This window comes from Miniopterus schreibersii, assembly GCF_964146895.1.
Source record: "Miniopterus schreibersii genome assembly, chromosome: 11".
NCBI classification, from domain to species: Eukaryota; Metazoa; Chordata; class Mammalia; order Chiroptera; family Miniopteridae; genus Miniopterus; species Miniopterus schreibersii.
The window spans coordinates 49,963,023-49,990,765 of NC_138111.1; the positions used below are offsets into that span (position 1 = coordinate 49,963,023).

At 37.0% G+C, this 27,743-nt stretch overlaps 1 long non-coding RNA gene across 3 annotated transcripts in view; it reads right to left on the reverse strand.

The window, feature by feature from the left end:
- The window catches only part of LOC308563933, a 334,396-nt gene extending 307,388 nt beyond the window's left edge, over positions 1–27,008 (reverse strand). For all 3 annotated transcript variants that reach the window (XR_013999871.1, XR_013999872.1, XR_013999873.1), the window contains exon 1: positions 26,906–27,008. This is a non-coding gene — a long non-coding RNA (uncharacterized lncRNA). The remainder of the gene's footprint in view (positions 1–26,905) is intronic.
- Between the last annotated feature and the right edge of the window lie 735 nt (positions 27,009–27,743).

The window sequence follows — 27,743 nt, forward strand, 5'->3', positions numbered from 1 at the left end:
AAATAAGTAAGGCTTTAACTGTAAGGATAATACTTTTTAAAATATCTTGAAGAAATACTATTATACATAACCAATAGTAAGGTATGTGAAACACTAACAAAGAACAGTAGGTATTTCTATTTACCAGTTAACGTTATATTATCATATAACAATAACAATCAACTATACACTGACCATAAGAAAGATTTGCAGTGCTTCAAGTTTTATTCACAAAGTGGGAATATTAACGTATCTATATCCCACAATTTGAAGCTCACATAATCCAAATTAGATAAACGTGACCTCCAGAGCACTCAAAGTTTTATAAACATTAACTCAGTTAAACTGACAATCGCTCTGTGAAGCAAACAGCATTATGCCTAGTGATGGATGAAGAAACTGAAACCGGAGTTTAAATGAGATCTGCAAGCTGGAACAGTCAGTAACTGACAGATCTGTGATGTGAACCTGCTTCTCTGCTCATCCCACGACGCACGCTGAGCTTTCAAACCTGGCCCCCACTACTGGTCCAGTTCATCTGTTCCAACTGAGCTACGCCTCACCAAAAAGACAGGACACACAGATATCAGGGAAGTTCTTTAAATACATAGTGCTCAAGAGATACACACAGACAAACACATACATGATAATACGTGCTTCAGAATGTTGGTGTGTGGTGGTGGATGATAATATTAATATAGATGAATGGGAGTTAATCAGATGAGGGATCCCTGATGTCAGTCTAATGGGGAGAAATACAAGCTAACATTAAATTACAATGCACAGTAATGAGGACATTGATAAAGTTTCAAGTAGGGTCTTTTAAAAGCACAAAGGAGGCAGCTAATACAGCTGTGGATTTGGAAACATCCTTCAGAATGAAATACCTGAAAAAAAATCTGAAGCTCAAATAGGAATTATTCAGGTGAAGAGAATGGAAACGTTAAAGGCATTGCAGACAGAAAATAGCACGTGAAAAGTTTCAGCAGTGAGAGCGCTGAGGATAGTTGGTAAAAATGCAATTTAGTTCATGACAACTGATCTATAAAATGTGTGTTAGGGTGGCAAGAGAGGTGGCAAGAGAGGAGGCAAGAGAGGAAACAAGAGATGAAAGCAGGGACAAGTCAGGAAGGGCCTTTTATATTTAAGATGATTTGGAGGCATGGAATATTTAAGCCAGGGACTGACAGATCAATTTGACAATATCAGAACAGATTGGGATCTTGACTGAGAAGCAGAAAAAAGAGATATTGATTTTTTTAATTAGCCAGTGGAAAAAAATAATGAAGCTTGAATGATGGATGAAGACAAGTAAATATCCAATATATATAAGTATCTAATGTATCGTGATATAAAATGATCCATTAATGATAATGGTTGAGTGTAACAACCATATAGTTACCTGTTTTATTTTGTTTATGTTCGAAATTTTCCATAGTAAATATAAAACAAATATCTAAATGCCACTTAAAATAAGCAATATGAATCGGTAATATAGTATTCATTATATTGTGATAAAGTTATTACAGATAAATGCAAAAACATGGAAAGGTGTGTTAGATGAGATACATTGGATGATTTCTAAAATCCATTACAACTATAAATTTCTATATTATGAACCTCTTTTTAGTTCTACGAGAAAGAGTCACAGACTCTCTAGTTTTTTTAATGATAAAATTAACATAAAACGTGGAAAGACAAGTGAAATATTCATGTCTCAAAGAGATTCATCAAAGAACTTCTATGTATATATTCATAGCCCATGGACATAGACAATAGACAGGTGAAGACGTGGGGTGGGGTGGAAGCCGGGTGGAGGGGGTCAAAGAGGAGAAAATGGGGGACACCTGTAATACTCTCAACAATAAAATAAATTTAAATAAAAAATAAACACTCAAGATTTTATTTAGAAACGAAGTCTATCAGAATTTTCTCTACCTAATGAATAAAAGAAGGTAAAGAATGATACAAAACCATTTTTGTGCTTAACAAGTCCACAATGTCCTAGATTTTATTTTAAGAAAATATACCATGTTTCTTATAATTCAATGTGTTTTATACTCATTCTAATGAAAACATTTATTTAGTATATCAACTCTCCCATTTTCCTGCAGTTTTATTTTAGAAGTTATCCAAAACATCACCTGATCTATAGATAAAAATCTGATTCATTTCTTGCATAAACAAAAAAGTTGTTAATATTTAAAATCTGGGAAATAATATATTTTTTACTACTAAAATATGATTAAACTCTGATAGTACACTAAGGAACTAAAATTAAAAAGCTCATAGCAAGAATTCAAAAGTTCTTTACTTAATATTTCATATGTGACTGTGTTGGCTACTGAAGACACAGAGACGCATGAGGATGGTAAGTGCACAGGCTTCGGGAAGGAACTCACAAAAACATAAATTCTCTACACTGTGTAGAGGAAAGGTAAACTTCGAGCTCATTGGATTCACATTAATAATAGAGCTTACAAATATGTTTGTTTCAACAAGCACTTTTTGCTTTAAGAAAAAGGTATAAATGTATATAGGATAATGGCAATGGAGGAAAACAAAGAAGCTACAGAATGTTCAAGAACCCTGAGTCTTACAAGTCTTCTTAGGTTTACACAACACAACTTACACCACTCCTTAATTCTGAGAGGCAATAAGCAGTAATTTAATATGAAAAGTTACATACATATGGACACATGGTGTCCCAAAGATTTGCAACTATTGTAGTACTATAATAACAATTATATACAAAATGATTCTCCAGGAGCACAGCAGAATGAAACTGGTCCCACTACAGGAGTGTTAAAGAGGCTTCTTTGTGATAAATCTTGAAGGAAGAGTTTGAGTTTGATGATAAAAGATGTAGGGCATTAAAGAGTTAAGAATTATGTTACGATTGGTAAAATTTATTTGCTAATAATTTAATATTTAATGAAATAATATCCAAGCTATATGAAAAGTTTGAACTAATCAATAATAAAAAATGTAATCCTAAGAGATTCTAATAGAAACTCATCCTAGTATTGTAAAACGGTTGAGTTTTCAGATTGTGGTGACTATATTCTATACTGTCTTTTGTTTAATAGTCAAATATAAGAGAAAAATAGGAAATGAAAGGTAAAACAAGTTATTTTATGCCCTAGATCAGTGCTGCTCGGTATGTGAGCCACATACATGATATTAAAAATTCTAGCCCTCCTTCCCTTTGAGACAGCACAGAGCGACTTGGGGAGTATTATGCTAAGTGAAATAAGCTAGTCAGAGAAAGACAAGTACCACATGATCTCATTCATATGTGTAATCTAAAGAACAAAATAAACTGATGAACAAAATAGATCCAGAAACACAGAAGAATGGAACAGAAGAACTTCAGAGGGGAGGTGGGGGTGGGTGGGAAGAGATTAGGCAAAGAACTTATAAGCTTATATATATAACCCATGGACACAGACAATAGTGTGGTGAAGGCCTGAGGTGGGGGATGGGTGCAGAGTAGAAGGGGTCAAAGAGAGGGAAAAAGAGAACATCCATAATAGTTTCAACAATAAAGATAAATTTAAATATACACACACACACACATACACATATACATATATATACATACATATATACATATAAATATATATGCACACATATATGCATATATACACGCACATATATACATATACATATATATATACACGCACATATATATACATATACATATATACACACACACACATATATACACACATATATATATATATTCCAGGAAAAAGAAAAGAGGGAGGGAAACAATTCTAGCCCTGGCCGGTGTTGCCCAGTGGTTAGTGTTGGCCCACACACTGCAGGTCTCAGATTCTGTTCCCAGCCAAGGGCAGGTACCTGCATTGATCCCCGAAATGGTTGGGGCTTGTGCAGGAGGCAACTAATCCATATGTCTCTCTCACATCAATGTTTCTCTCTCTTTCTCTCTCTCTCACCCCCTTCCCCTCCCTTCCACTCTCTAAAAAATGCAATGGAAAAAATATCCTCGGGTGAAAATTTTAAAAAATTTTCTAGTAAGTACATTTTAAAAGGTAAAAATAAACAGGTGAATGTAATTTTAATTGTTATTAATTTATAATTAAATTAAATAATATATTTAATTTAACCAAAATATTATTTCAATACATTTTTTAAAATATATATATTGATTTCAGAGAGAGAAAAGGAGCGGGAGAGAGAGAGAAACATCAATGATGAGAGAGTCATTGATCCTGCACGCACCCAACTGGGGATGGAGCGTGTGCCCTGACTGGGAATCGAACCTCGATCTCCTGGATCCTAGGTTGATGCTCAACCACTGAGCCACACCTGCCTGGGCTCATTTCAACTTTTAATCAACATAAAAGTATGACATATTTACATTCTTTATTCTTCCTACATCTTCAAAACCCAGCATGTAATTTACAGATACGGTGCATCTCAATTAGGACTAGCCACATTTGAAGTCCTCAACAGCCACAATGGACAATAAATCTCCATTGCACTGGGTCAGAAGTGATTTTCAGCAGTGCTTCCTTGAGATCAGTGCTCTGCACACAGGTTGGTGAAGCGTGCCCATGACAAAGAGCCTCATCGCTGCCACCACAGCTAATATCAGAGATTGGCATCAACTGTCTGCTTTGCTCTCATTACAGCGCATTTAGTACAAAGACCTGAGCGACACCAACATTACAGACTTGCTCTAGTTAATAAAGAGCAGCATGGAATAGTGAAAAAGAATTAAACTTCTTGATCAATAAATATCTATGAAATGAATGTTGAATGAAAGGACATGGGTTTACAAATCAGAGCCTGTGATAACATAACTAAAAGCTGTGTAATTTTGATCAAATCATTTCTTGTCTTTCATGGCTCACAGCTTTAAAATACCCACCTGATAAGGCAGTAAAGCTGCTGTGAGAGATCAATATAGTCATCTTCTACATTTCTTTATCTATGCTAACTTCTTCCAAAAATTAATTAATATCAACTTGAAGACATATACAGAATTCAAACAATATAAGCAGATTATTTTTAAAAACTGAAAAAAATGTGGCAAAGGGAAGTTAAGATAGGAAAATAAAATGAAAGCAAGGCTAGAATCAGAGCTCAATATGCTGCCATAAGATTTTTTATAATTACACAAATTTTGTCCAAAAGATTCAACCTAGAGAGGGTTTTTTTTTGCAGATAGAGCAATGAAAAAAATTATTTTTTATGAACGAAGCTGTGTATCTGTAAGGGTTGGCTCAGGTCACACTGAGAACAAATCCTGGACACACCGCTTTCTTGGTTTGTGTCATTCCACCTATCTGCACCTGTTTCTTCACAGAAAACAAAGATGGTACCTTGCAGAGTTCTGAGAAGATTAAATGAGACATAATACATAAAGTTCTTGGGTGAATGCCTATCACATGGTTAGCATGACATGTTAGCTGCAATTATTTTTTTATACATGATGTTAAAAATCCAGAGATAATGCATGTGTAGCACCGAGCAACAAGGCTGGCATATAAGATATTTAAACACGTTACTTAATGTATATATTTTAAAAACCTTAATCAAAGCTGTGCTCAACACGTTTTAATAAACCCTGGAAATGCACTGGCAGAGGAGAGGACATTGAAGAAGACTCTAAGAGAGATGAGCTCGTGTGTCCGTGCAGAGGTCGCGTTGCCATCGTGGTGATTCCGCTGGTGGCGCGGCCGTTATCCCTTGCAAAGGAGCGCATAAAGGAACATCCCAAAGGGTGGCGCCCGCTGGGGCTCGAAGCGCAATGCAGAGCGGTGTCATCACCTTCCCACGTTTCCTCCTTTCAGTAAGCGACCGCTGTAAAGTAGTGCCACACTGCCAAGGGCAGTCACGTAGTCGTCATCCTTCCAGTCCTTTCCCTTTGTTATGCTACATAAAATTCTATCCCACAACATTCCCCCTACTCCACAGTTTAACTATCAAATTAGTTGTGTTATCAACTTGAGACACACTCAATAAAGAACCACTCACTGAATTGAATTTGCATACAGGCTGTCAAGTCCATTGTGACTTAGCCCCTAAAGGAAAACATTTGCAATAATTGGCATATCTTTACATAAAACTATTGGCAAAATCAACTTTTCTGTCCCTTCCCAATAATAAACTACTCCTGTATGAAAATTTAATGAATATATATTTAAGTACAATTCAGGCAGTAGTGATACTGGACTCCAGAGTTTATATATAACAGGCTTGCTTGCCACCCATAAATGCTTGCGCATAAAAAGTGTGAAGCTCTCCTCCTTACACCAATTCCCATTTATAAATAGAACCTGGAGGAAAAAGCCTATGAAGAAATTACGTGCTCTTTTCATTTTCCCAGCTCATTAAAAATCTCCATCTTTAATATAAACCCCCTGAAGGCTTTGCGGAGCTCTCACTGTAATGTGCAGGCACGTATGTGCTGTGCTTGAACCCTTTATAGTCTCATAAAGTGAGGAGGAACTGCCCTTCTAATAGGAAGGGAGAATGGAGCTGACGGGTGTGTCTTCTCCAGGGTACTGGGGCGGTCCCAAGCCAGAGAAATAGCTCTGTGTTCTCCCCAAGTCCCTTTCCTTTGGTGGAAAACACAAATACCCTCTATTAATTTCTACCCTTTCCTCAAATTCAAGCTTGAAGTTTACATTCCCAAAATTTAGGAAATGTTTTTCATTTAAAAGATCTTTTAAAATCAATTCTTGTCTTACATCTGGAATTCATTGAGGGAGGACTGCACAAGTTTTCTGGATGGAAACTTAAAAATATCTATTAAAGTCTTTAAACCATCCATATACCTCTCAGTGATTCATTCCATTTTGGGTGCCCCCGAATCATTTTTATACGTGGAGATTGAAGTACTAATGCAACAAAATGTACCCCTAATTATTTATGTTTGTGGAAATTAATCAAAGCATTATTTGTAATTGCCCCCCAAGTGAGAAATCAATATATACATGCACAAGTGAAGACTAAGTAAACACCAATATGTATCTATGTTGAAAACTTTATAGCTCTTTAAAAATACTATAGAATAGCCCGGCTGGTGTGGCTCAGTGGTTGAGCATTGACCTAGGATCCAGGAGATTGCGGTTCGATTCCCAATCAGGGCATGTGCTCAGGTTGCAGGCTCGATCCCCAGTCCAGGGCGTGCAGGAGGCAGCCGATCAATGGCTCTCCCATCACTGATGTTTCTATCTCCCTCTCCCTCTCCTTCCTCTCTCTGAAATCAATAAAGATATGTTTTAAAAAAATACTATAGAATAACACATACACATATATAATTTCATAAACTTTCATGAACACATATAAAAATATAACCCTGAAATATATAAAAAGAGAAAAAGATGACTGCACAAGCTAAATTTTATTAGTGGTTATCTCTGACTGGTTGGTTATATATAATTTTTATTTCATTTCTGATTGTTGGTATTTTCTGAATTTCCTGTCATTAAGGGGATTCTCTCAGAGGTCATAAAAAAAAAAAAAAAAATTTAACACTACCCAGAGGGTAGACATGCAGTGAAGGAATCTGTTTCGTATATTGTGGTAAGCACATTATAAAGCTTCTTGCACAGAGAAAAAAAAGTAAGTATGTTCACAAAACCTAGGGATTTTATTTCACTTATTCTGTGATCCTTTAACCTAATTCAAACCAAGTAACTTTAGGCAAAGCCAGAAGGCAAAATTGTCCTCTATAATCTCAATGTCACCGGGTGCTGATGAGGATCCCTGACTCTCCTACCTGTCCTTGTTGTATATTCTCAGCGTTTCTGTTTGTCCTAGTTTCACTTTTATAGCTTCGAAATGATGAAACGTAGCAATCAGGGATCTCCACCTGTCCTGGATTTTAACCCACTAGCATAAAATAAATCACAACAGTTTTGCACTTGGTTGAGAATTAATATTCATTGTCTAAGAAATGAAATAAAGGTGTGATAATATCATGTAAGGCATTAGGTCTGTGGATGTCACTTCTGTACCACCTAAATTTTAATATTTATCATTTCTCTGTCCTTAGTGGCTCTTATAAGAGGGACTACAAACAATATTTAAGAGCTTCCCAGAAGCTTGGTGGATGCTGAGAACCCTGTTAAAGGACTCAAAAAGTTCTTAATGCTTAATATCATCAGGGGCAAGGGAGTATTTGGGAGATTTAATGCAGCAGAATAAAGACAGGTTGGCAGGTGTTCTACCATCTAAAAGTTATAAGGCAGAAGAAAACCTAATTTCTTCACTCCCATAAGAGACTGAATGAGCAAAGCAAAGCAAACTATAATTGTTTCTTCCTAAAAATACTATCTTACTGTTCACTCTTCTCCAAATGCCAAGTCCAAACATATTAACCTGTAGAGTTTTCTTCCAGTACATGTGATTTAATTGCCACACACATTTAAGGTAAGTCTTGCCTTCTGCTGGTTTCTTTATTTGAGACTGAAATGCTCAACTTGCATCTACATTTGAAATGATGAAGAATGTAACATAAAATGTAACTTCCTACCATCTTGCTAAAAATTGGGATTCAATATCATTATTATGCTAGACAACAACAAAAAGAGATTGCAAATATTCTAAGCCAATTTTCAATTTTACCCTCTGTGAAAAGGAGTTTCATAAAGAAAAGAAACTCAATCCCTTTTTCTAGACCTAACCTCCTTCTTTATTAGAGTGAATACCCTTTCTCACTAAATGTTTTTAGAAGCTGTTAATAATTATCAACACCGGCTGACTCGGCTTGCCTACTCTCCCTGTGTCATCTCATCTCACCTTCTCACATGAGGGCTAATAAGCAATGAAAAGGCCAAAGGTAGGTGACAGGAAGTCAGAAAAGGAAGTCATACATTTTAAAAAGGGCATATGAAGAAGGGAAGTGACAACCAACATGGGTTAAAGGTTTTAATATAATACCTGGATACTATGACAGGCAATTTTACATGAATTACTTCATGTAATAATAACAATAGTTATGAAAATAATGATAGTACCTACATACTAAATGTTTCTTATGCTAGAAACTGGATTGAGTGTTTATATTTATAGATAGTGACATGATAATTATATTAAATAGTGTATATATAAATATGTGTGTGCACTCAAAGTGCTTTACCTACATAATTGGGTATTAATTATACATAAACTACCTTAAACCACATATCTATATTATTATATCATGAAATCCTAAAACATCCTAAGATGATTTTTATTATAATGAATTTACCAATGAACCTCAAAGATGTGAAATTTTAAAGAGGTGTAAACAGCTATTTCATGACAGAGAAATAAAAAATGACAATAGGACATCCAAGCATTTCTCCTAATGAGTTCTTTCATGATTATTTGTCTACCTAGTGTTTGTTTTAAGTATTTTTAGTGTGTGTGTGTGGGGGGGGCATGCTTAAATTTTCAAGTCTTAGTCCCTAGATGTTTCACATAACTGTTCCTATAGTTTTCTGTGGGAAAATCACTTGTGAAGTCTCACTCTTTGTTATACTACATAATTATTTAATCAGTTTCCTCATTTAACTCTCCACTGTGGGCCTTGTACTACGCTAAGAGTTTTAGAGATAGATATATAGACAGATATGTATATGCATATGTGTACATAAAATATATAAGTACACACATATATATGCAGTTGATCCTTGAACATGGGTTTGAACTGCTTGCGTCCACTTCTATGCAGATTTACTTCAAAAAATACGTACAGTAGTGAAAATGCATTTTCTCTTCCTTTTAATTTTCTTAACACTTTCTTTTCTCTAGCTTAATCTATTGTAAAAATAGAGTAAAATACACATACAAAATATGTGTTGGTTATGTTATTAGTAAGGTTTCTGGTCAACAGAAAGTTATTAGTTGTTAAGTTTTTTGAGAGCCAAAATTATACCCATTGTTTTTTTGTTGTTGAGTTATATGAGTTCTTTATATATTTTGTGTATTAACCCCTTGTTGGAGAAGTTTGCAAATATCTTCTCCCATTTGGCTGTCTGCCTATTTGTTTTGTTGACATTTTCTTTTGCTGTGCAGAAGCTTTTTAGTTTGATAGTCACTTTCATTTATTTTTGCTTTTACTTCCCTTGCCTTTGGGGTCAAATTAATAAAATACTCTCGTCCAGCTGGTGTGGCTCAGTGTTTGAGCGTCAACCTAGGATCCAAGAGATAGCAGTTCGATTCCCAGTCAGGGCACATGCCCAGGTTAGGGGCTTGCACCCCAGTGGGGGTGCGCACAGGAGGCAGCCGATCAAAGACTCTCATCGTTGATTTTTCTCTCTCCCCCGTCCCTTCTTCTCTCTGAAATCAATAAAAAGATATTAAAAAAATAATAAAATAAAATACTCTCTAACACCAAGGTCCGTAAGTTTAGTACCTCTGTTCTCTTCTACGTAATTTACTGTTTCAGGTCTTAAATTTAGGTCTTTGATCCAGTTTGAGTTAACTTTGTACATGGGGACAAACAGCAATCTAGTTTCATTCTTTTGCATGTGGCTTTCCAGTTTTCCCCATACCACTTATTGAAGGGGCTTTCTTTTTCTCCATGATATGTTTTTGGCTCATTTGTCAAAAGTTATTTGCCCAAATACAAGAGGGTTTATTTCACTCATATGTGGGATATAAAACTGAAAGCAACAAATAAGCAAACAGGACAAACAAAAACTCACAGACACAGACGGTATGTCGGTAACCAGGGGACTGGGCAGTGGGGGCAGCGGAGGGTAGAGGAGGCCGAGTGTACGGCGATGGAGGAGATTTAACTTTGGGTGTTGGGCGCACAACGCCGCATGCAGATGATGTAGCACAGAACTGTACAGTTGAAACCTATATCATTTTATTAACCAATTTCATAAAAATAAAAATTTTAAAACATTAGACACAGATTTTCAGCTGCAAGGACGTTCAGCGCCCATAACCTCCATGTTGTTCAAGGGTTAACTGTACACACACCATATATATGTAGATCAATTAAGTGACAGAAAGTAAACATATCACTCTCCCCTTCACAAGCAAACTCCACATTTTTTTAAAACTGCAGCTTCAATAATAGGTTTGCTTATCTTGCTTCTCATATTAGATAAGAGCTGTTTCATCAGCAGCCTGTCAACTAGAAATCTCTATTTATGGCTACTCTTGCTCCTTTGCAGTGCTCAGTCACTCTCAGTTAGGGCACGTGAATACCCTACATATACAAATAACCATCTGTACACTTCTTGCTTCTCCCACTCACCCGAGACTGTCCCACCACGGCCACAACTCAAACTGCCCCAGCATGGAAACAATGCTCAGGAAACTCACTGCCTTGAATTGCCCCATCAATTGGAAAAACGTCAATACTCACTGAGCCATAGGTTTATGTGTCAAGCTCTGTGTTTGGTATACCGCATACATTACTGCTTTCGAAACACATAGGAGCACCGAAGGTAGAGCTTTTCCCCTCCATTTGTCAGGGCACAGAAACAGGGGTCAGAGAGGTAATGCAGACTGTACAAGGTCACATATCTCTACGCGTGAACCTGGAATGTGAATGAGATTATGCCTGGTGATTGTTGCATTCCTGAAGGGGTTTGGATTTATCAGGCTCTGCAAATTGAAAAGCCCTAATGCAGGACTTGAAAACAATATACCAGGACCTCTGATTAATGTTATGTTTCTAAAATGCAAATGGATTATTTTACTGAATTGGATCATTCTAATAAGATACCTGGAAATATAAATGTTCTATTTACTTGAAAAGAATTCAAAATCATTTTCACTAAATAGAGCTTTCTATAATGATTCCACCCTTTTTTCTTTCCTTTCTTTCCAAGAATATATAAAAGGTCACCTGGCACTCCTATAATTTGTCTACTTTATAAATGTTTATTTCAAGAGCACATGCATTTTGTTGCTTATAATTTCAATGTCTCAATGTAAATGGAGTTCTATTTTTTTAAAAAAAGAGAAAACAAAAAGCCTTCTGCAGTGATCCTGGTTTAGTTCTACTCTGTTCTCACTGAAATCACAATATCCTGCTCTGCTCATTGGTCTTATTTACATTTGTCATAAGTCTATAAGAAAAACATTTAAATAGGTTTCCAAATGAAGGTGAAGCATGATTCTTTATTAAACATGTTGAAAAGCTTATTTTTTGCCAAAGAGATAGGAATAAAATAAACAAATAAACATTTTTTATAGGGCTTTGAGGTATTTTCTATCAAGCAGATGAATGTCATAATTTAATCATAAAAGATTTTCTTTAGCAAAAAACATTTACAAGTAGCACCCAGCAATTCTAAAGGTTCAAATATAGAATTAGAGAAAAGTCTATAGAAGTGGGCAGTGAATCATATTTTTTTTAAAAAAAACAAAAGATGAGGGCTGCTTTCATAGCAAATAGAGTTTTGCTTATTTCTTCAAAGCACTGTCAAATCTGAGTTTGGATTTTGGGGAAGGTTGATGGAGTAAAAGAATCTCCTCCCTGTTTCAGCGACTCACTTTAACTAGTAGATCTTTCCTATTTGGAGATTATTTTAAGATAAAGATGGTGGGAGCTCCCTTTAGGACCTTTGAATGCTATGATGAAACCAGCATAGTGCCTGGCGTGGAGAGGCTTACCATCCAGTGAGGGACACAGACAAACACTTAGTATCAACTATGACGAGTAATTTAAAAAAAAAAAAAAAGACAGTTAACGTAATCTTGGAAACTCAATCAAGTCTTCCAGAAAAATATGGCTTCTGGACAGATAGCTAAAAAATCAGTGAGAATTACTTAGGTAACTAGCTGATGGAAGAGTATAGTATAGGACTCATCCAGAATGAGACTATCAGAAAGTAAAAGAAACTGCATAAAGAAAATGCATATGTCCAAGAAACTCTGGAGGGATCTGTAGTGGTCTTTAAGGTAGTTTTTGTTTCACTTAGTTTTTTTTGTTTTTTTTTAATATGTTTTTATTGATTTTAGAGAAAGAGAAAAGGAGAGGGGGGGAGAGAGAGAGGGAGAGGGGGAGAGAGAGAGAGAAACGTCAATCGGCTGCGTCTGCATTCCCCCTATGGGATCGAGCCCAAAACCGGGGCATGTGACCTGACCTAGAATGGAGCGAGTGACCCTGTGGTGCACAGGACGATGCTCAACCAACTAAGCCACACTGGCCAGGGCTGTTTCACTTAATTTTGTTTGGTTAGTTTTTAAGCTGTAGTACTTTTTCTTTAAAGGAATGCTCATGGAAACCCAGTAAGTTCTCTCATCTCCTCCTTCCCCACATACATAGCTACAGTGGAACCATCATTCTCGAACTTAATTTGTTCCAAAAGGCTGTTTCAAGAAGTGATTTCTTTGAAAACCAAATCATTTTTTCCCATTAGAAATAATGTATATTGAATTAATCCTGTCCAGACCCCCAAATGATTCCGTTTTGACATTTCTTATATATAATACATGTCTAATGTACTGTTTAATCTATAAACACTCCTATTCTTAAATTTATCAAACCACCCCCTATGAGCTTGAAACAAATCACCCTCAGCACGCATTCCAGGGGTGTCTTTCAGGAGGTCAGCATGCAGCATCTCTGCTTTTACACATAGCATTGCCTCCTATCACTGGCTAAGTGCTTTTCCTTTATCCAAATCATCAACAATTTTTCTACCTCTTCAGTTGCCTGTGATCATTGTTTTGTGAGCACTTTCACACTCTTAGCAACATCAGCACTCTGATGGCCTCTTTATGTTTTAAAATTGTGTGAATCATCCATTTCACCAGCAATAAAAGAAAGAAAAAAGACTCACGAAAATATTCACAGCACAATTTCCAGAGACGTTAATAGGAGGTTTAGCAGCAGTAAACTGACTCATGCTCACCCATTCTCTCTTTTGCTTTAGCCTGAGAGACACTTTTTGTCATGCTTATGTATCAGCATGGAATGGGTTGTCAGGCTGAGTGCCAGAGTTTTGCTCCACAACCAAGACATTTTTTCTATGAACAACTTGTTAGAGAACCGAATTGTTTGACATGGAAGAAGTTCAAGAATAGAAGTTTGACTATACTCTCACTGGACCTCAGGGTATGAAGCAGTCCTCACAACACACAAAGACAAACACACACACATTCAACAGTCTCTGAAAGAGCTTTGTAGAAACCTAGCATCCCTTGGGATATGGTTTTTGGACTGCTGAGCTAGGGACTAAAGTGTGATGGAAAGGACTAAAAGAAAAGAAGATAAATTAGTAAACAGACCATGAAGGACTTGGTAAATTATCTTTGAAGTTCATATGTGAGCTCATCTTTGAAGTGACATATGAGTTTAAAACTCATATTGAAGGTAATAGAGATAATGATGACCTGGGGGAGGGGAGTGAGTGATCACATTATGCTTTAAAAAGATTACTCTCACCCTAGTGGCAGGAAGCCAATTACGAGGCCCTTGAGACAACCAGGTGAGAAATGACTGTCCTGAGCTAAGGTAATGGCAATGGCGATGGATGAAAAGAAGTATAAAGACTTGAGAGATGTTTAGGAGGAAAATTGCCAGATATAGTGACTGCTGGTAGGGAGTGATTGCTTTGAACTGAATGTTAGTTTCCCACCCCCAAATTCGAGTGCTGAAACCCTGATCAAATGTGATGGTATAAGAAAGGTGGGGTCTTTGAAAGATGATTAAGTCATGAGGGTGGAGCCTTCTTTAATGGGAATACTGCTCTATGCTCTCTGCCATGTGAGAATACAAGCAGGAGACAGCCACCTGCAAACCAGAAAGCTGGTCCTCAACAGCACCTTACCACACCGGCGCACTGATCTCAGACTTTCAACTACCAGAACTATGAGAAATGTCTACTGTTCAAAAGCCACTCAATCTATGGTACTTTGGTCCAGCAGCTCAAACTAACTAAGGTATCAAAGAGGAAAAGGTTTCTTCCTTAATCAACCACATGGAGAGAGCCACAATTTACTGAAATAAGAAACATAGGAAAACTCAATGAAAGTCAGTGAATTAATTGAAGAAATGTTAAATCTATGCTATTTGTGTGAAATTCATTTTGTTGGGTTTATTAATAATTTCAATTTAATGAAGTTCATTGAGATACAGATTTTGTAAATATAAATAATGACTTTAGCCTGGCACGGCATGGCTCAGCGGTTGAGCATCAACCTAGGATCCAGGGGATGGCAGTCCGATCCCCTGGATCAGGGCATATGCCCAGGTTGCAGGCTCGATCCCCAGTCGGGGGACGTGCGGGAAGCAGCCGATCAATGACTCTCTCTCATCACTGATGCTTCTATCTCTCTCTCTCCCTCTCTCTTTCCCTCTCTAAAATCAATAAAGATATATTTTTTTAAATAAATAAATAAATAATAACTTTACTTTCCAAGCACTACAACACACTGCCCACCACTTTAATTTTCTTTACACTAAGGGGAAGTGAGCAAGGATGGTAGACAACCTGAACTTCCCAATTAATGATTTCTCAGTTATGCCTGATGTTATTTTCTGGTCATCTTCAATATTTTTAATACTTATTTCCTGGTTCAAGTCTTAGTCCTCTCTGAATAATCAAAGCCTTTCTGCCTCAGCAAAAGCTATACTTGTAAGGTTATTAGAAAAAAGAAAGGCATTCCCTTCTTTCTACTCTCTTACTGTCACAGAGGCTGCAGGTCTGGGGAGATCTGCCTAAGTGCACAGAGGTCCATGTGTGGGTGTGGAAAGCTGTATTACTGTTTGTGGTATGGCTCTGCTCACTCCAAATGCTCGGGATATGAGTCTGACCTGCTACTTTAATGGGGGCTATCCCTTTGTTCTATTTTAGGTCCCATGTTCTGGTCATTGGGGACCAAGCAGGCCCTTATCACAGGCTTAGTATCCGAGTTAACTTAGGAGAAATAGGGCTGCTTCCTTTACCCGGTGCCAGGCTGACTATACAGCCTCACGATTTGATCTGTCTTTGCTGCACTGGACGATCTCTAGTGGGGATGGGGAGGTAAATAGCCAGGCTCTGGCCTCAGCTCCTTTTACCTTACTGATCCCACAGAACATCTATATTTGACGCTTTGGAAAACTGTGGTGAACAATATTTGCCCTTTCCCAGATTGCTATCCTGCCCTACCATCTTTCTAAGTTCCTTCTCCATGTTCTGACAGCACATGAGGTGAGTCAGCAAACAACCAGGCAGGACATACGATGTAGACAAAGTCCAGTTTCACAAGGTCGTACCTTGAGGTGCTCCCAAATTTTAAGTGAACAGATTAAATGTACTCTCTTTCCAGACCTACAAGTTGAAGGATGAAGGGAGGGAAAAGAAATGGTTTCCGCCTTTATGAACTAATCTCTCCTTAAGATATCTACCCCCACCCTTCGGCCCTCATTCTATTAGTGGAAAGGTAGAAGGCAAGGACTTCGCTAAAGCTATTCTGCAGGAATGCCACCTCTTCCCAAAGCTGAGGTGCTATCTAGAAGCAAGGATATTCCTTTGACCTTAGAATAGGAGCCAGATAGACACTTTTATTTTCAGTTATGAACTTTCTCCAAGATAAACCTTACACTGGTCAGGAAGCCTGGAGATTCTAAAAGGATATCAGTTCTTATTTAAAATTCTAGGAATAAACAGACTGCTATAGATGTGAAGATAAAAAGCTCTATCAACTCCAACTCTGGCAGGAAACTTTATTCTGCTGCTTTTGAAGGGACATGCATCTGATTGTGACTGTGGCCCCACCTCTGTCTAGTTGTTTTAGATTACCTTGTTTCCAATATTCTTCTGATACTTAGATCCATTGACATTAGTGTGTAAATGTTTGTGTAAATGAGTGTGTTTGTGTGTGGGTGTCTGTTTTTAAGGTTCAAAGAAATAGTTTTACCTTACAGAAGCTAAAAAGCAAAGTTCCTAAAGGAATTAAAGTAACATTTTTTTCTTCCAGCCGGTATTGGAACTCTATTCCAAATAGAGGCAAAAATACTTATTGTATGTAGACCATAGTAAAAGCTGGAAACTATGTTAGTTCATTTATCTTGCAACCATCTTTCCAAGTTCCCATAAAGTAAACACTGATGTTTGAGTCCTTGCACAATACCAATTTGTGAATTTGGAGCTGCTCCTCCCTTACATGGAAGCTGAAGGAAACTCTGAAGCCATAGAAATAACAAAACTGGTCAAAAATCAAGTTCTTGGGCACTGTGATGCTGTGCCGGTTGGCCATGATCTCCCATTCAGGCTTCCACCCTTTTAAACATTTATTACCTGCTTGCCAATCCAGTCATGCTTCTCTCATCTTATCCCATGTACCGAAGAAAATACAAACTGCTGGGTTCCCCCCACACTTTAAATACCTTTTTGCATTTCCTACTAAAGCAAAGCGCTTTTGAAGAAGAATCAGAACCTTCTGTGCAGTACAGCCAGGAGCTGCTTCCAGTAGACTGAAAAGAACTAGGCAGGGAGTAGGAAGCACCGAGTTTACAAAAAATGCGAAGAGCAAGAACTGGAAAATAAGAGTTAAAGGAATCCCAACCTCTACTCCCCCCCCACACACAAAATGTAAATGAGCCCATCATGAATTGTATTACGCAAATCTAACCAAACCCTCCGTAATAACTATGGTTTCATAGCACTGTACATTTTCAGCACATTTTTATCTGTTATGCCATTTGATTTTCAACAACCTACAGAGGCAAGTACGTCCACTGCTTTTCTCTTATTTAAAGATGGAGAAAGAAACGCCAATGAATAATCAAGACCAGCTTATGTGTAGAAATCCGTTTCTTCCTAATGAGCCTAAATTTTTTTCTTTCTCTTTTTCAGGAGTTTCATTGAAGTAAATTTGGCAAAAATTAAAATCACATATATTTAAAATGTACAATTTGGTAAGCTTTGTCATATGTATAGTCACACAAAACCATCATGAAAATCAAAATAATGGCCTTACACATTACCCACCAGAGTTCCTTCATGCCCCTCTGTAATCCCTTCCCAGCTCCCAGTCTATCCCTTTACTCCTGGCAATTACTGATCAGTCTTCTATCACTACTGTACTTTAATTTGCGTTTTCTAGAGTTTTATACAAATGTAATTACAAAGTGTGTACATTTTAGTCTGGATTTGTTCACTGGAAATATTTTGAGATTCATCCATGTCAAACTGTGTCAGTTATCCATTACTTTTAATTGCTGAATAGTATTTCATTGTATGGGTAATATAGATATACCACAGCTTGTTTATCCATTCATTTGATGACAGACATTTGAATTGTTTCCAACTTATTGATATTACATATAAATTGCAATGAATATTCATGTACAACTCTTTGTATGCATATATATTTCCTTTTATATTGAATAAATACCAAGTAGTAGAATAGCTGTGTCATATAGTAGATACATATGTTTAACTGCAGAATTAATGGGAAATGTGGGAGGGAGAGCAGGGTAAAGAGCCCACCAAAACTGTTGTACTTGAAAAAAATGTAATCTTTGAAGTGTCTTTCCTTATGTAGCACAGCAGACATTCTAAGTCAGTCCCGGAATTAAAACTATAGATATAAATATAGTCTATATGCTCTATACTATACATACCATAGTACTCCTTGGACTGCTATCAATAGGTGTTACCTCACCCTGTGGTTATTTGATGGAATGATGTAGTGTCAAGTGAAAAGGGAAAAATCACTAGCTTTTGGGTGGGTTGTAATATAGATTATTTTCTAATGATTTATTACATATCTAGAGAATCAGCATTAAAGACATTAAGAATAAATTTTTTTATTGCCTGAATGGTTATAAAAGACACTTGCTGAGCCCTGGCCCATGTGGCTCAGCTGTTAAGAGTGTTGGCCGGAGCACCAAAGGGTCACAGGTTCGATTCCAGGTCAAGGTCACATACCTGGGTTGCAGGATCCCTGGCCCTGGTCGGGGCTTGTGCAGGAGGCAACCAATCAATGTCTCTCTTTCTCTTTCTGTTTCTCCCTTCCACTCTCTCTAAAAAGCAATGGAAAAAATATCCTCCAGTGAGTATTTAAAAAAATTTAAAAATTGATACTTGCTAAGAAATGCAATGTGACCTACCAATATAGGGTTAGGTATGTGTTTATAAGCACATTGTATGTGTGTATGTATGCATGTATGTATATTATTCCAAAAGTTACTTTGGCATAACTAAGCATCTACAATTAACATCACTTCACTAGGAGCTGAGATAAGATATTTATCCTCACAATGCCTCTCTTTAAGTTTTAAATACACTTAAGTTCTTCCATTCCCATTCTATTTGGCAGTAGGTCCTAATATTTACTTTTAAAGGCTGGCATTTCAACCCACAGAATTTCATTATAGTTTGAAAAAATCTTTACTATTTCCCTGTCTTCCTAGGTAGGGGTGGGAGGGTGGGGGGCAGCCTCGGGCTGAGGAGCATTTAAGATAAATGTGGTTTATCTGAAAAACAGAACATTTGTCTGAAGATATAAGCAAAGCAGAATTGCTCAACAGCATAAGTAGCCAACCAGCCCAACCCATTCCCTGACAGTCAAGGGTAAAGCACAGAGATTACTTCCAGTTCTGGGATTCTAAGTAGCCAAGGGTATGACAGATAAATCCTATGGATTATTATCTTAAGAGATTGCTGCTGATATTTCAAGTACAGGCAAATACTCTAACATGGACATTTCTTTAAATCCCTGGGGTTCTGTCACGGGCATGAGCCCTCTCCTAGAAAACACTTTGTCAGCTAGTACAGTACTTCCCAAAACCTGCCTTTTATGAGTGGGTGCATTCTTTAGAAACAAAACAGCAAATATGTGGGGGTTTTTTTCCTAGGAAAACTCTGTGCAAGCAATTTATCTTTGAGGGGAGTTTTCTAATGAGAAGGGGGAGGCAAGGTGGAGATTGAAAGATGCCTGTTTCAGCATTTGCTAGAGAAAGTAAGGAATTTCACAAGCGATATTTTAGAATGCCTCTTGAATTAATTTGCATTAATTATTCACTTGATAGTTCAAATTACACATTTTCTTTGCATAAAAACCAGGTGTGCTCCAAACACTCAAAGCATCTGCTATCTTTTGCACACAAGTCAGGAGGGATAGCACTGCAAAACAAGAACATTGCAACAAGATGGTTCTAGTCTTTACTTTCAGTGGCATAAAAAACACACCGAAGTAAAAAAATCCTGTTCCCTCTTGTTTTTTGAAATGGAGTATGTACTTTGGGTGTTGAAATAAATCACATAAATTTTAACAAGGATACATATGTTTTTATGTATCTTAATGTTTCTTAAAACATTAAGAAAATCTTATTTTCATTTAGTCATCAACAAATCCAAGCAATGTCAGGTTTAACATCCTTTTTTGGGGGGGGGGGGTTTAACCAGGGGCTAATAAAAATGGCATATTCATAATCATGTTATCCTAAGGAGGATTACTGTCCTTTTAGGAAAAAATTACAGGTTTATAGTTGTTTCAAGACACAAGCCGCTGAGATGAGCTAAGCTTGAACGATTAATCAGTGAAGCTGTTGGAAATGTCAGTTTTGCAGCAGAAAGCTTTATGTTTTAAAAGCCCAAGTCTAGGACAAGGGTTAGACAGTAAGAACTGCTGGAGGGGCACCGGTGGAGCCATGGAGAGCTTGGCTGGCCTGTTTGCAGTGAAGATTGCATACATTTGTCTTGCTTTGGCCACTTAAACCAGCGACTTGCAATCTTTTTCATCTCACAGCACACATAAACCAGCCACTAAAATTCTGCGGCACAACAAGAAATATATTTTTTGCCAATACGACAAAAAGTAAGGTATAATTTTGATTCATTCACACTGAACGCCTGTTGTTGGCTGTTGTCATTTTTTTATCTGACCATCGAAGGGAAAAGAGGGCAGTGCTCCTAACGAACTAGTCAGGGGTTGCATGTTTTCCAGTCTTGCGGCACCCGGGTTGACAGTCACTCACTAACCTACAGAGGACAACACCCCGGGTGCGGGGTGGCCGCCGCGGTAACGCTGCAAAGTGAGCGGCCTCAGCGCTCTCCCCTGCGGGCTCTCCTGGCCAGGGCTCTGCGTACTCTGCAAGATCAGAGTCTAGCAAAGAAAAGAGAAAAGACAGTCCTCCATCCACGGGTCAGAGGATTTCAGCTCCGGGAAAGAATAAGCAGAATGACGGATTCTGCTTCTTAAACTGTTAAGGGCATATTTTCCTGAGCAAAATGACCCCAACAGCTTATACTTGCCGGCCAAGGACGTGCTGTAACTATATGGTAGATGACGCATTTCTTGGATTGCCAGGGTGGGCTAGGTTTCAACACAGATACTATTTTTCGGTGATGATAGCATGTTGTACTTTTTTTCTCATTTGTTTCCCATTTTCAGCCTTTCTGGAGCATAAGTAATGTTGATAAAGATTGAACGTGTCAGAAGAAGATTTGACTTTGGGTGGTAAACACACAGAGCAATATACTGATGATGTATCATAGGATTGTACACTTGAAACCTAATTTTTTACCCAATGTCACCCCAATAAATTTAATAACAAAATTTTTTTTAAAGATTGACTGTGCCTAAGCACTTTTGGGAGAAAAAAGAATGTTAGTTCACAATGCTGCTTGTTACTTAGATTAGTTAACATAAGAAAAAATTACAGATTTCAAATATAGGGAGCAGTCATTTTTAAGTGGACTTTACAGAAACATTAAGAATCCCTAATTCTCTCAACATCCTCCTCTCAGTCAACTCTAAAGATAATTCTGTTTAAGGAACACATTTTTAAATTTCACCCTTGTCAGAAGTTTGACAGTGATAGGAAAAATAAAGTCATTATCAACATTTTAGTGAAGTGATTGACCAAGTAATAGTTCACACCCTGTTCATAACTTATCTCATTATTAACTTTTTTAAAAAGGCATCAGCTAATTTGTTGACTAAAATTAAATGTCTCTATTACCAATGAGAATAAACTGAAAACTAAGAAATTTAGCAAAATAAATATTTCGGGTTTTAAAGTGTACAAAACAGAAATAAGAGAGAGTATAACTATTTTTCTTAGTTTCTTTTTTTACTTTTTTATTGACTTATTTATTGAATTTATTTTTGGGTGACATTCGATAATAAAATTATTTGGGTTTCAGGTGTATAGTGCCATAATACGTCATCTGTATATTGCATTTTATGTTCACCACCCCAATCAAGTCTCCTTCTATCACCATTTATCCCCGAGGGTATAACAATTTTTCCACTCAACACAATACTCTGAGTTGACAAAGCTACTCATACTTGATCTAACTTTAACATAATTCCTCAATTAACACAGTAATTTATTTATTCAAGCAACTACAACATGCTAGACATGGCTATACTCACTAAATGTAATGGTGAGGTAAAAAAACATTGTCCAGACATGCAAGCATTTTAGTAAAACATTAAAAATGAGTGTAAAATTGTTCAAGTACTATAAATTAGAGTTCAATAACAAGTGGATATCAACACTGACCACTTGAGTAGAGTTCTTGAAAAAAACCATATTCTGTTATAATATTCCACCATAGTTTTGTGTAACATCTCGTTTTTAAGTATTTAGCTCTTAAATTCAGAATTTTTATATAAAGACCTACTGCCTCAGTTTACACTAACAAGATATGCTCTAAAGTGAAACAAATTGGAGAAGCTCTCATATCATTGATGCTTCCCCTAGTTTGTAGATATAAAAACAGATATAAACTTCATAGGCATTTTATGGACCAATTTGAAACATCAGAACTAAGGAATAATCAAAAGACTACATTAATTTTTTTAATACAATGTATGCTTAAACATACAACTATAGACTTTATCTATTCAAAATGTGCAACATCCCAAATCACCAAATCCATGAGTAAGTTACAATAAAATGTAGTTTTCCTTTATTTTGTATTTCTACTATTAGATTCAAAGTATTAAAGATAATATGGATCTTAAAGGATGAATTGAAAAGTAAGATGAAGTGTTAAGTTTTATAATGTATTTTGGAATATGACTGCTTTAGTTCACTATTATGTTTTTATTGGATATAACTGTGGTCCTCTGCAATCTAAATCATGAGCTAAGAGAAAATACAGGAGGCATTTAAAAGCAATATATCAATACAAATAATTGTAGAAAAGTATTTTATCTCAGATAAATATAACTGACACATGATTTTGCTTTTTAGCTATTAGAAGCATGTCAAAATTGTCTTTGTAGTTTTCCAAGATATACCATTTATTAATAACATCCATTATCAATGTATTTTTTTCTTTTAGCTTTTTCTCTCATGCAAATTTTTTCTGTTTCAACTTTTTCAATTTGATCTGGAAATTCACCATAAAATAGAAAGGTTATTGTTATATTTTTAAGTGAGACAATCAAGGTTCAAAGAGACAACTGGTGCACTCTAAGTGTCACACATGTGGAGGTAGAACGTGTATGTCTTAGCTCCCATTTCTAGCCTCTTCCCACTATTTCCTCTGTCTTTTGAATTCCTTCTCATGTCTCTCACAATGAAATGTGAGTCCACTTCTGGGAGACTTCTGGCTCTCCTTCATTTTCCTGTTCAGTCTTGGTTTCTGATCTCCAAGCACTTACAATAAACTATAGTAGCATTTACTCAATTGTGCCATATTATCCCCTGAAGGGTTGGGTATGAATTACTTGGGAGGAGGTGTCATGTCTTATTTTACACACATCCCCCAACTCCCCAGAAGCCTTAAGCACACATGCTCAAAAGGCATTCAACAAATATTAAAGCAATTAAGTCAACAGCATTTTAATGTTTTTAATCACAGCTTAATAGTTAAAACAGGAACCACAGTGTAAAGAGGGATGGCTGTAATGCCTGCACATTTCTCCTTATGTGTAAAACAAGCAAAGTATTGATCCTCACCACTTTTAATATCTTGCTTATGAGGAGAAACAATCCCAGGAATTGCTTCCTCAGAACCATGGGATGCCTAAGGATGATTTTTCAATGTCAGAAATGTTAATTTACCAGGGCTAAATCATCAATTGTTGAAGTACTTCTCTTAGGAGTGATGCCACTGCCTGGCAAGTTGGCAATTATTCGAGGAGTTATTTCAATAACTGCACAGCTCTTTGTCTGATTAATGAAACTGCCAATGGATTTATAACTCCTGTTACAGAAATGTATCATTGGAGATTTGCTGAATGGTGTGTCATAAATTCCAAACACCTGAGAAATTACGACAGCATTTGATTGGAACAGCTACTTTCCTCTCCCCTATTTTCACTAAATTCACTTCTCATTAACTACTGCTGCCACTGTCTGCTCTCGGAGAGGGGAAGCGGGATATTTGTGACAAAATATCCTGTTTGCTAAAGCCATTTTTTTTTCACTGTCTACACTGTCTAAATTTCCTTGTGGACAATATTTAAACATGCCAAAGCAGATTTAAATAGGAAGAATGTCAGGGAAGAAAGTTTTCTTAGAGTCTCTAATGTTTCTGGTGACTAGAGGCAGATCCAAAAAATATGGAGAGACACAGCCATAAGACTCAGCAGAATATAAATTATGGGCCAAATACTTTAGGAGGGAGGCCTCAAGTTGAGTGTCATTAGATGCACAGGGCATGAATTATTGTTCCATAACTCAAACCTCAAGATACCCAAATACGATTACAAAAGTACAAATATTGTTGGTGTTTCTCTTAAAGAAGAATACGGTAGTTTTAAGATGACTGTAGAAAAAGCACTACTTAATATTCCAAAATAATTTATTTTTATTAATATGATGAAATAAGCTGTGTTGAAAATAAGCACTCAGAAATTAGAAAACTTGTCTTAAATCTTATATATATCATATTTAATCTTATATATATCATATATATCATATGATATTATATATATCATAGATTAGATTATTCTCATAATCTAATACTTATCTCACAAGTTATCTATATTAAATATGCTTTTTCTTGTAACATGAAAATTCATTTTGAACTAAATAGGTTATTAAGATTATTAATTACCAATAAATGTTTCATAAAAACAAAATAATACAATTTTATGAATCCAAAGATGACCAGGCTTTATGATATGGTTTCCTTGATACAAATCAAATAGAAACACCTCTTAAAAGCTGAACCAGTACAAATTAAAAAACAAACTTTCATACATAGAATGAATCCCAGTTCACATCAGTGGAGGCAGATTATCCAAAGACTATAATCTGTTTCTTCATATTTCGAAATACACAAAAATTGAAGCACATCCCAAAGATGAACTGACTTCCCTTCTTTCAACTCGCACCATACAGTAGGCCTCTAAGAATTACGACGCAAGCTAGAATGTACATTTTAGTGAGAAAAGATAGCCCTAAAATACACACGGGAGAAATGTAGCATGGGAGTGATGGCATGTGCAACCAAGGATATCAGCCCAAGAATTCCGCCAAACCCACTGCACTAACAGCCAGAAGAGTATTTATCCTGTGCCAGGTACCCCCATCAACCTGACATGTGTCAGTGAACCTGATTCACCAAATAATGCTCCCAACAGTTCTACGAGTCAAGTACTAAGTGTACCTTCATTTTATCGCTGAGGAAACCAAGACACAAAGGCTGCACAGTCCGTACTTCATGAGGAAGGACTGAAGGTCCAGCGCTCTGCTTCAGAGCCCGTGCCCTCGTCCACTCTGACGTACACATTCAACAGCCTCATTCTTCAGAGACCTACGCGGAAGCCACTCAACGCCGCTTAGGGAAATGTCCTCCAACGTGCATCTCATCTATCAGAGTTACAGGAACTGACATCTCGGTGATGTCCCAGACCACTTTTCTTTGCTTTCCATTTCTCTACCTCCCAGTCTCTTCCTTCCCCCACATTCTCAGATTCACATTTTATAAACGTGTTAATTTTCTAAGTGGCAATAAGGGATCCCTAAGAGTTTCAGAATTATTCTAAGTAAGAAGAAACGATCCCAGCATTGATGTTTGTGTGGCTCAAGACAAGTTGAACAGTATACTTCAGCCATAATCATCAGCTGGAACAGGCATTGGTTACTTACCAAAGCAGCTGGGAATCTTGAATTTTAATATTTTGTGAACTAAAGAAGGAAAAATTGGAATTCAAAAAGTGTTGGTGATATTTATGGAGTTATACAGTGTCCACTGAACACATATTAACATTCTAGGCAGCAACTATCTTTGCTTATTCTATGAATAACCCTTTTAAGTGTTGCATTCAGAAATCACCACCAGTCAAAATACAGGAAAATCAAATCAATTAAACTGATTTACTATTAATTTTATGTAAAGTATAATTAATAGTCCCCTTGCATGGCTAATAAAGCTAATCATGGAAGAAATAAAAATTAGTATGCAATACATATAGTCATATTACGTTATCTGTATGTGAGAGCCTCCTTCCAAAGAAAATAAATTAGGAGGCTAATTAAGAGAATATATTCCCCTTCTTCAATTTCTGAAGCCAAAGGGAAAGCTTAAGACAGAGAGGGAAATGATAAATGTCCTTGTGTTGTAAATGTGACAGAGACTCTCTAATAAGACACTAGGTGTAAACAAAGAAGCCTGAACCCTTTAACTACAGACCTGGGATTGGAGAAAACATACAGATCCTCTAAACAGCCTTAGCACCTCAGAAGCAAACCTCATGGAGATTCAAAACACTATGAGCATGAGCGTGGGATTCCTCTCAGCAGGCACACTGGTACAGAATCAGAAAATGGAGATAAAATAGCTAAAGAATAAAGAAAGCAAACCAGCCAAACTTGCCCAGTAGGCCTACCAGTCATTGAATAAAACAAAGTTTTATTACCAACCGAAGGTAGTAAATTCCTCATATAATTGTCACTGGAGCCCCAATGCCTTGTAAACAAAAGAGCTCATTTTGCATAGTTCATAGCGCACGGTGTTAGAAATTTATATGCCCTTTTCTTAAGGACTAGAGCGTCCTTGAAGACAACCATAGTAAATAAAGAACTACTCACCCACACTGGGAGGGCCCAGAAAGTGTCCCTTTCACCAAAACTGTGATAAATTTGTGACAGGCGCCCCAGTATTCCTGAAGAACTCTGGGATTACTCCTCTTCGCCCAGGCCTTACAGTAGAAACTGGAGCCACCTGTTTGGGAAACAAATACAATGAGAGTAATTGGATCCTGGTGTAGAAGGGGTCACGTGGTGGCACTCAACTGCCAAAGGCAAGGTGGGTGTGGTTACCATAAAGGAGAGCTGAGGCCAAGCAGCAATCAAAGCCATCTGACTCAAACAGCTGACGGCCTTGGTTAATAGATCACGGTATTCCTAGAAGTGAAATATATGTGAAGACTACTAAATTATTACTTGACCTGTATGAGTAGAAAAGTTCTGAGTTAAGTGAACAATAGTCTTACCTAAATCATAGAAACAGTCACAGTCCCTCCTTCCATTCCCAGAATTGAGCCAGCTTATGAGCCAGTTACCCATAACCCCTTGAATGGAGAGGTTGTGCCCGCTTAAGAAAAGACTTTGATACACCATCAAAAAGAACACTGTTAATCTTTCTCCCAGCCTTTCCCAAAGGCACCAACAGCCTTTTACCAGGGTAACTGTGCACTGGGGAAAGGCCATATTTATACCTTTCAGGAAACTGGATCTGAAATGACCCTGATTCCAAGAGACCTCAAATGTTATTGTGGCCCATCGGTCAGTAGGAGCTAATGAAGATCAGGTGATCAATGCAGTTTTCGAGCACAGTGATCAGGTGGGTCCCTGAACCCATCCTGTGGTTATTTCCCCACTTTTATAATGTATACAGGTATACCTCAGAAATTTTTCAGATTCAGTT